The following is a 9,713-nucleotide window of genomic DNA, read 5'->3' as shown; positions in this document are numbered from 1 at the left end:
GAACTGTGCAATACAATATCATTATATGATATTGATAACAATTGCATTGCACTATTCTAATATGCACCTAATGGAAATATGCTGCACTTAATGACTTTGTAAATACAGGAATAAAAACTTATGTTCTTGATATCATTTGGTTTATTGATATAATGTGTCCTATCACTTTGCATTTTCTAATTCTGTGTATAAGGTCATGTCTATATCATACTCAAGCACATTGTCTTTAACCATATACCTGATGCATTTCTCAAATGAACTTGTCCAGCTTCTATTTTTGGAATTGTCCATTATCACTTTTGGGGATATTCAGATAAAAATTTGTAGTTAGTCAGGCAAAAGTATAGAGACTGGCATGGTTGGTGGCAAAGGCTAGTTACTTAAGATCCCAGCTGTCAAAGGGCAAAAGAAAATGATGTTGCAATTACCTAAAACAAAATGATGTTGCAATTACTTAAAACAAAATGATGTTGATATTACCTAAGGACAAATCAATCTTGTTCACAGAATATTGGTCAAATAATTAATACCAGTCCCCAAATTACCTATTACTTAGTGTTTCTGAACTCCACACCAGTACACAACAACCAAGTTATGTACAAAGTTTTTAAAACAAACACCTTAAAATTAATGTCAAATTCATAACACCAATCAACTGCAACCTCACCCCCTGTCAAATCTCTATCCCCCTGCCCTATCCTGTATGGGGGGGGGGGGCAGGGGGCAATACTAAAATAGACTGGTACATAATTACATGTGTATTAAGTGCTAAATGTACAATACAATAATCCTCCTTACTAATCGAAGACTTTCACCACATTTGTCTGGGGTGGAAAAAAAATCGCTCCTGAGCATATTGTAGGCAGCAAACTGAATCGAGCTTCATGCATATCATCAATATATTATCAGTATTATAAGTATTTATTTAGACTACTTCAACTTCCAGTGTTTTCCTACTCTATAATTACATCCAATTTTTCATTATTGATAATATCTTTTTGTATTTCTACGGCTTTAAGTAATTGAACCGAGGTCTAAATAAAGAAGAATGAAGAGCCAAGTTGACTGCGTTAAAGCAGCATGCCTCCAGATTCATACAAATTTTCATGTAAATTTTGAAAATGTATTAAAAGTTAAAAGAATTGTGAAGCAAATAAACAAACAAAGAAATTTACACATTGACAATCCATGTAAATTACCAAAAAGAGATAAAAATATACAAAAACAGCCCTTACTGTGTAAGTATCGCAGTAGAATTATAGCAGTAAAAAACTGCAAAATAAGTCATAAATCGCACATAACATGTAAATTATTACTTGAATTGTGAATCTTTTTACTTTTCTTAATGTTTTTTGTACATTTTTTCTTTTGAAATATGTTGGCTCGTCAAACTCATCGTGAGACATTCAGCTTTATTACGTACATTTGTATCATGCTAAAGGTTCATTCTATAACGATGTCTATAACTTTAAAGATACAAAATATTTCAAACCTTGATACAAATTTAACACCACCACAATTATCTCCTCTTATAAATTATCACAATAATTTAAAATTATCACAATAATTGCGAAGTTAAAATGTGTACCCTAAAAACAACAGAATTTAATTAATATTCGCTCAAAACCCCGGGAAATACATGTAATGCATCAAACACAAAAAGTTGTACAAAAAAGAACCTTGGACTTTGTACAGACTTGATCTACATTTCAGTTTGACATAAGGTTACATAACTATAGATTTTGAGATTGTTTAAACAATGCGACATTTTATTATAGGTATTATCTTAACGTATAAATGTAGATTATGCGGTTATCAATTAACCTACTACAATGTATCACATTAATGAGCATATATCCATCTGATTTATACAGATCAAGTTGTCTCAACCATAGCATAGCCATTATACTTAAAATGATTAATATTACGATATATACATATTATGTAAATATGATATCCGACAAATACGACATAAAATATAAAATTAATACACCTGCATAATCAGGAGGGCGACTCTTTTTCCAATTCCTTTAAACAATTTGCAGAGCTCTAGGAGTGAATTATTAATTACATGTACTGTTTATTTAAACGCATACACTGGAACGCCAAGTATTGACACCAATAATTAACTTTATTATTTATTCATCCCCACCTGAAAAAAAGGCAACTGGGCCTGAGGTTAATTGGTAAATTTCTAGCTTTGCTGGTGGAAGAAGGTCATCAATCCAGCTCAGACAAATATTTCAGTAACTAGCAGGGTAACTGATCAATCCACTGAAGGTCAAATGAAGAGTTGTCTGTAAGAAAGTGTACTGCTTGACTATTCTCAGTGCTTGATAGTAAAACAAGAGCCTGAATAATGTAGAACTTTTTAAGTTCAAAAAGGGCCACAACCCTGTCAAAGTCTGTGTTAGAGTTATGGTCAGTGACTCAAAAAAGTGTGTGAAGTTTCAAACCATTCTCTTCAGTCCTTTCTGAGATACATGTACCAGCCTGCATACCAAAGTATGAGACTGAGACTCCCTATTCTTTGAATAGTTGAGCAAATTAAAGTTCAAACTCCAAAGCAGTTAGGGGCAAGTGACTCTTGGTCAGCAATCTGTATCATTTGGCTAATATGGCTTCAGGTCTTATTCCTTAAAATAATTCTTGGAGATTAGCACAGGTCTTTGAAATTCATGTAATTGAACTTGTTGGATTAATATGAAAAAGTTTGACAGAGCCTGGCTATACAATGTAAACATGCATACTGTCCTTGTACATGTACATTAACTTATCATATTTCTTCTGTACACCTTAATATACATAGCACAGACAGACTTTTCACGTATCACTCAAATTTATGCAGAAAAGTTTTAACGGTGGCAATGAAAAACTGTAACCTGGTACACTTTTTGTATCACATTAATTGAACCTTTGACACGAAAAACATTGATACCTACACACTTTAATACCAGCAAATCCCAAGATGATAGTTTACAACTAAATCACTTGTTCCCTATAGCTTACAGTAAACATGTCAATCTATGTAAATGCAAAATTTTAGATATACCACTGCGGGGACAGATTAAGTCTTCATAAACTAATGGCAGTTTGTGTACATGTACAAGTGTTGGCTCCCTATAGAGATAGATAGATCTCTTAAACATTAATACTATCAGATAAGAAATATCTACCATACTAATTTTACTTCCTGAAATTCAATTTGTAGACAAAAGTCTCTTTCAAATCAAATGAAAATCAATTTAGAAAACGAAGCAAAATCAATTAATGCAACATGTACATTGTATTTATGTGATATGTCAATGTGTATATACAAATACATGTATGTACTTCACTTCCTGAATTGTTTTGTAAAAAGTCAAAATCTAATTCCCTAACATATTTTTAGTAAAGACAAATGAAGAAACATGGTTGTGACCTAAATAGGGCTCGAACGCATGATCCCTAGGTTGAGAGACAAGACACCTTTACTACTAGGCCTTCAAGCATCTCTGGTGCCCATAGCAAATGCCTAGTGGCTTCAGAAAATTGAAGGGCAACTGATTCAAATTTGACCTAATTATGTATTTTTTTCACAAGTTTATTATAGCTTGTACCCTAGTTCTATTTGAAAAGACTTCAACAAAATCTGAAATATTAAAATGAATGCAGTGAGGTCTCACTCTGTCTGCAGGACCTACATTTATAAATCACAAGTCCATTCAAGTATAATTTAACATTAAGGGCTGTAACTCCAGCTATCTAATATTAGCTGACACTTAAACTGTATTGCTACTACAGTTATTGAACCTACAAGACTGTATAAAGATGAAATAAATAATTAATACAAAAATAAAAAATATCTGCATATGAGTCTTTTTATTCCCTCATCTTAAAACATGCCCAGTACAGGCCTGTTCCTAATAGCTAAAAAATTCCATTTTCTCAAGAAATGCAATGTACTGATACTATTTATTCCACCAGTTGTGAAAAATATCTTGAATAGATAAACCTTGATCCATTCCCAAGAGGCAAGAAGGATGGGGAAAATACAATTTTTTTTTATTTTTGATGGTTTACATCTGTCTTTCCTTGAAATGAATAACCTTTGTTCACTTTAAATTCCAGCTTAAAGATCAGTTGACAGTTATGACAGTCTATCAAAATGAACTTTAAATTGTTTAAAAAAAACCAACAGAATTAACAATAGTTAGTTCACTAGCACTACTACAATGTTCTATACATTATACATTTACTCTTAAAAAGGTACAAACATGTTTGTTTCTGGCTCTTCCATCAAAAAGGTCAATAGGTCAATCAATAGCCTGTTTCTTCTCATTTCTTAATGGATAATGGAACCACTTGCCCCTCACCACTGTGGGTTCCAATCCTGACAGGGACTTTGGATTGTTTCGTGTGAGGAAGCTATCCAGCTAGCTTAAGGAACGTCGGTGGTTCTACTCAGGTGCCTATTCGTGCCTGAAATAATGCACAGAAGGGCACCTGAGGTCTTCCTCCACCACTAAAGCTGGAACATCGTCATATGACCTAGATGTAAAATCCAATCAAACAAACAAACAAAACTTGGATAAAACTCAAAATTTGATAACTTTGCATTATCATCTATCAGGACAAGCTTTATTTTCACCATTCCCCTCCCCAAGATAATTAGACAGTGGACTAATCTATATGCCCATTAACAGGTTAAATATGGGACAGTGTATGACAATATGACAAGAAATTTCCCATTTAAATGTACCAGAGGGCCCTTTTTCTCAGTTCCTCTAGGAAAGGGCCCACAATAATGTGGCAAAAACTTTTGGCCCAACCCTTTCGTACATGTATATTGTGTAATTATAAATGTTGATGTAAAAGAATTGATGTATAAATTAGTCATATATAATATGCAAGACGATATTATTAAACTTAAATTCCCTATAAAGTAATTAGGACCCTATCTATTTTTGAAAATTATACTTCTCAATTAACATAAGTCTAGATTTTGTTAACTAAAGGGCAATAAAGCTATTAATCTTTTAATGGTTGGTAGTTTGTTTTGTAAACTATACTATAGAACATTTGTAATGCCAATTAAAACAAAGCTGTTTGTAATTTATACTAAATTTTCATGACGATAAAGGTAAATTTGCTGAATCATCTAAGTTATCATTAAAAAGACCAGCGATGAAATATATTATTTTCTATAAATTTGAAGCATTAAAATCAAATGAAGTATAAGAGACAAAGTCACAAACTCTGTTAAAAAACAACAGTAAGTATAGAAAACAGAGTCCATTGTTAAAGAAAGAAATTTGAAAAAACAGCATTTTCATCCATTGAGAAGAAGGAAGAAACAATACTTATACACTGTTAAAATTTTATAATTGCCATTTCTAGCTTTTAAACACTTTAGCCTTGACCCTCCTAGAATAAAAAATAATCAACCTCTGCTACCAGTATAGAACCAGGCCAGCCTGGCAATCTGTACATCCCTCCAGGCTCTATACTCTTGGTTACTCATATTATGTATTTTGATATTGAAATCGCTTAAAAATTGAATGGACTGTCCCAAATTCTAGCTATACAACCTTTCACCGATATAAAATCCAGATACTTCCCTGCTTAACTTGATTGCATGTAATAAGATTTTATTATTGCACTACATATTGTATCACATTAATTATTAATATTAATATAATTAAAGGCACATTATGCCTCAGACTTCAATAGTTTTTTCTTTACTTCTTTATACCTGTCAAACATAATAATAATGTTTTGATTATAGATAATAAGCGCATGTAAGACGTTTAACAACTGAAGGAAAAAACGCTGCACAAGTAGTAATGAATCATTATAAAAGGTAGCAAACTGTTAACAAAGTAGTATTTTAACTTCTATACAAAATACCAATTTCCAACATACATGTAACAAAATCAGCAAAACTTTTAAAAGACAGATCATGTATATGGCAAACCAGTATTTTTTTGAAACTGTAACAAGATACGAAAAAAAATGTTTTGAAAAACAAAAATGATAACATTTTCTGAGGCATAATGGGGCTTAACTAATTGGCAAGGGCATATTATAACATGCAGAGCTCTATAAATAATTAACAGTGATAAATAAGGTTCTGTCCGATCTTAAATTATTAAATGTCAATGATAGAGTTAGACAGTTAAGACTCAACCACATTCATAAAGTTTATTACAACAAAAGCCCTTCTTATTTAAAGGAATTGTTTAAGGTTTGTAGAATATCCAATTTAAGATCCAGTAATTTTAATTTTGTTTTACCTCAAAATGATTCTTATGTTAAAAATACATTTTTCTACAATGCCATTAAAGACTGGAATTCTTTACCAGACAACATTAGATCAAGTGACAATATCCAAACATTTAAAACGAAAGTAAAACTTTTTTTAAGTAATGAAAATGATAAACAAGTGAATAATATGTTTATTTATTATTAAATTGATGTGTATCTTATGATAAGGTTTTGAAACATGTTTATGTGTACTTGATATGTTTTAGTTTAAAAGAAACTTTTTTCATTTTGTTTGTGTACAATGTACTTGTCTTATTATATTGAAAAATGTGTTTTGATTATTGAAAATTGTCATTAAGTTTAACTTCTTTATAATTCATTTATCATTATGTAAGTTAGTGTAATAATTTTACAGAAAATGGACCCCATCGGAAATAAGCTTTTAGCTTAATGGGCAATCCTAGGGTTACATAGAACATACTTATTGATTAATCGTATAATTATTTTTGTGCATTTATGTGTGTGTTTTTATTTATATTCAAGTTGATATCTGTGATAAAATTGTATGTGTATACATGTATGTCTATTCCCTAAATAAATCGATACGAACAATAATATCAGGCATTTGGAGCCTGAGGGTGTTCACTTTGGACTGGTGTCAGCCAGTACAGGTGTTCATTAAACATTCAATAATTCAAAGATATATTGACTTAACCCATTAACCATCATGAAATATGAATATCAAATTAATGGCCGTTTACAGGCGTCTTCCTCCCAGGAATAATTCATTAACATCATGCAGTATTCCCCTACATTTAAATTTACATCAATTTAATCTCCCTATTTTCTGTGTAATTTTCCCCAAAATATAAAGGGAGTCCCCATTCTCTTACATGTAATGCACATAATATGTGAAAAAATGCCCTGATGTACATAATTATACATGAATTTACATCAATTTTGTCTCCCTATTTTCTGTGTAATTTTCCCTAAAATATAAAGGAAGTCCCCATTCTCTTACATGTAATGTACATAATATGTGAAAAAAATGCCTTGATGTACATATACATGTAGTACAAATGTACATGTATAACAAAATCTCCACACCAATTATGTTAACTATTTTAAGTTCAGTAACCTGTGCCTACAAAATGCTTACTACATGTACAATGTATCTTAAAAATAAATATTGCAACATTTGTGCTTGTTTTCTGTATAATGTGTATACTTAATTTATTTTACAAAATTTGATTTTAATGCATTAAACATATACTTTAGTTAAATCACCTACAATGTACTTTAAATTAATGCTTTTAAGTTAAATGTCATGCATTAGTACATGGAAAAATGTGTTTAACTCCAGTACTCTAAACGCAGAGCTAAGTAATATGGGTCAAAACAAACCCTACAAAGCTCATTACTAGATTAACTACATATAATACAAACGAGCAAAATCATATCTTGATGTAAATTAAATATTCTGATGAAATCTTTCTACTTACAAGCTTAATATGACTACTTCATAGATTAAATACTTTGTCAAGAACAAAATATTTCCAATGTGGTTTGAGAATTATGTGCATTCTAGTGATCAGTTGCTAACAATAAGAACATAGATTTGCAAACTAATTTAAAATTTGTTTTTAAATATTTAATGTATATGCACAGAGAACAATGTAAACTGACCTCCAGCTATAGATTACAAAATACTAGTAATATCCCCTAAACACCTTAATTTTATGTTATTGGGTGAGAAAAATGTCCAGCATATGTCTGAGACTTATACACAGGACCCTCAGGTCAGGCAATTGGTGCCTCAGCAATGTAGGGGAAAGCAAAGGAAAGTAGCAAAGTTTTAATGCCTGTCTATCTGCCAGGTACATGCAGTAGTTATGTACTGGCACCAAAAATATAGTAATTTAAAAATTCTGATAATTGAACAGGTTTTCATCACATTCCCTTCTTATCTGTACAAAGGTGTATTTACACAAGTTGAAAACCGTTTAACAGGCCTCACATGTAAGTATTTTTGAGCATGCATGCATGGCCAGAATCCCCTACAGTTAACAAGGTCATGTTTTGACAACGCACAGGTGAAAATGATTCAAGATGAAAACTTTTTATACATACTGGAGGACTGACACTTAAGATTTTGTCTCGTTTATGCATCTGCTTGATTTGATATCAATTTTTGAAGAATGCAGGTAAAAATCAAGCTTTTAAATGAGTAAATACGGGTAGGGCCTACTAATTCTGTACTGAAACTGTTCGCATGCCAGTATGTCAAGTGGAGTAATTTCAGTACAATATTTTTGTATTCCACCAAAATACCTATGCTATTAAATAGGATTTTGAGAAGTCAGGTTCTTGTAAAGAATAAAATTATGATACAATATTCTTGTATAATTCGCTTGAAATTATCTAGAACAAATTTGTATGCCAAAACCTAAGGCTAAAGGTCAAATTATGTACTGTTAAATGTGCGCACAATAAAATCTCAAATTATTGGTGCTAGATTAAAAGTTACTCACCTTGAAAAAATTCTGATAGTAATTTTTTACAAAGATCAAGCTGATGCTGTTAAGCGTTTAACATGATCATGATATTTTTTTCAGATTCGGCCCTTTTTCGGGATCAATAAATTCGATAACGACACGACAAAAATGCCTCTCGGAATACGTAAGATGAAATGCAACTCTTAGATTAATTCAAAGTTAGCATTTAAATAATGACAATAAAACTTTTCTGATGCAGTTCCTGTGTTTTTTAATACGATATGTCAATTATTAATCCAAAAATTCTTTCTTTGGCGACCAGCCTTACTTCCCGTAACGGAACCGCAATCGGACCATACCGTACAAAAAGAGGCGTGCTAAATTCTGGCATGACGTACGTTACGGAATTGACTTGATCACGCGACCTTGCTCATGGACCGTTCTGTCTATCAAATACCTAAATCTACATCATACTGCTTAACAATCAATATTGATAGTGACTTGCAGGCGCGTTGTCAGAGAGCTGTTAATAAAAGAAATTATTTATATGCAAATTTAAAAAGTTAAAAGAATAAAAGTTCTACAAGACTATTAATTAAAAGACATAGCATGCGATTTAGAGTTTATAGAATGGGTCTAGCCTCTCAGTAAAGATGTTTAAACTGGGGCTAGACTGAACAGTTAAAGGAAGTCTATTCCAAAGACGTATGCTCCTAGGAAAGAAATAATTTTGATGGTATTGTGTCCTCGAGTAGGGTATCAGGTAGTTCAGATTTCTTGTTTGAGTAAGGTGTTGGTGGTCAACAAAAACAATGTTGTATTGGATTTTATACAAGTAGGTTACAGCACTGATGTTTCGACGCTGTTCAAGGGTTTGCCAATTAAGATCATTTATCATTTTTGAGACACTACTTCAGTACTTGTATAGTCATAATCATTAAAAATATATCTAGCAGCTGATATTTGGACTTG

Source organism: Ruditapes philippinarum, unplaced genomic scaffold, assembly GCF_026571515.1.
Source record: "Ruditapes philippinarum isolate M1 unplaced genomic scaffold, ASM2657151v2 ctg208_1_1_1_1, whole genome shotgun sequence".
Taxonomy (NCBI): domain Eukaryota; kingdom Metazoa; phylum Mollusca; class Bivalvia; order Venerida; family Veneridae; genus Ruditapes; species Ruditapes philippinarum.
The sequence above is the reverse complement of the archived record's forward strand: the minus strand, read 5'-3'. Positions refer to the sequence as shown.